This window comes from Galeopterus variegatus, unplaced genomic scaffold, assembly GCF_000696425.1.
Source record: "Galeopterus variegatus unplaced genomic scaffold, G_variegatus-3.0.2 Scaffold5316, whole genome shotgun sequence".
Taxonomy (NCBI): Eukaryota; Metazoa; Chordata; class Mammalia; order Dermoptera; family Cynocephalidae; genus Galeopterus; species Galeopterus variegatus.
In genome coordinates this window covers 150497-151746 of record NW_007731427.1, presented here as the reverse complement: position 1 = coordinate 151746, position 1250 = coordinate 150497, and positions in this window count along the sequence as shown.

Genomic DNA, 1250 nt, shown 5'->3' with positions numbered 1-1250 from the left:
TTTCATATAACAAATGAGGAAATCAGGACCCACAATGATTGTCACTCAGCCAGCCACTGGCAGGTCTGTTGGCTTATGAACCTGTGTTCTTTCTGAGATATGTTACTGCTTTTATATCTCTTTGTATTTCAAGGTCCTATTATGTTGCCTTCGCAAACTGCTAATGCTCAGAATATGTTTTGATGCAATGGTGACTAACTTAATCTTAGCAGAATCCCAGTGAGAACCATCTGGGTCCTCGCCTGGCATGCCCTTTGTCTTGCTCATTTATAGTCTTAGTTTTGTAGGTAGAAATGGGGAATGGGCACTCCTAGGACAAAACCTCTGGGTTTTGCTGTCTGTTTGGTTCTCTTCAGGTAGTGGTTCCAATCTAAGCATCTAACTGGATCAATACTCATACAGACAGAAAAGTTTGGTTGCCTTTCTGTGTTATAGGGAGGAAAGTTGAGTACGTAGAGAAAGGTATGATAGACAATAATGCTTATGCTGCCTGAAATTGAAAAAGGGAAACTGTACGTGGGGGACAGAAGATCATTCTTCAATGAGCACACATTGATTGATTGTCTAGCCACAGGGCTGTCAGTTTGTGCTAGCCATGGAGGAGATCCAAAGGATGTCTGTACCCTTGAGGAATTTAAACTGAAGTTGTGAAGGTGCCTGTATGTACACAGATGGATAAATCACTGTTGAAGGCAGTGTGTGAAGAGGCCTTGATGCGGGGTTGAGGTCAGAGCTGTTGAGAAATGGAGGGAGGCCTGAGTGTACAGCATTCTGAGGGTGCAGCCCAAGATGGCTGTGGAGTCTGGCTTTGGAGCTTGGGGATAGTTGGGTCTGTTCTTTACAGGATGATAGATTGTTTCGTCCATTCCTCTGCTCCTAGGCATATACTCTGTGTCTGGGAAAAACTCAGGTGTTTGTTGGAAAGCCTCTATTAGGATTCTGTTAGTCTCTATTATTTATTGATGAGGGTAGTAATATCCAGGTCCATGAACCCTAATCCAAAACCTTTATAGTGATAATAATAATAGTATAATATAATAATTTGAATTATTTGAAATTTTGGAAGGCAGTAACAGATTGCAAATTCTGCATTTCATCCACTGGGGTAAGAGGCAGCACTTGCTATAATTAAAAAATTAATATTTCTGTGGCAAAACACAGAAAATGGGATAAATTAAAACCATAAGTAGTTTTATATTTATGGCGGCCAGGCTTAGTTGGCAAATGAGTTTAGATCATGTCATGTTTTG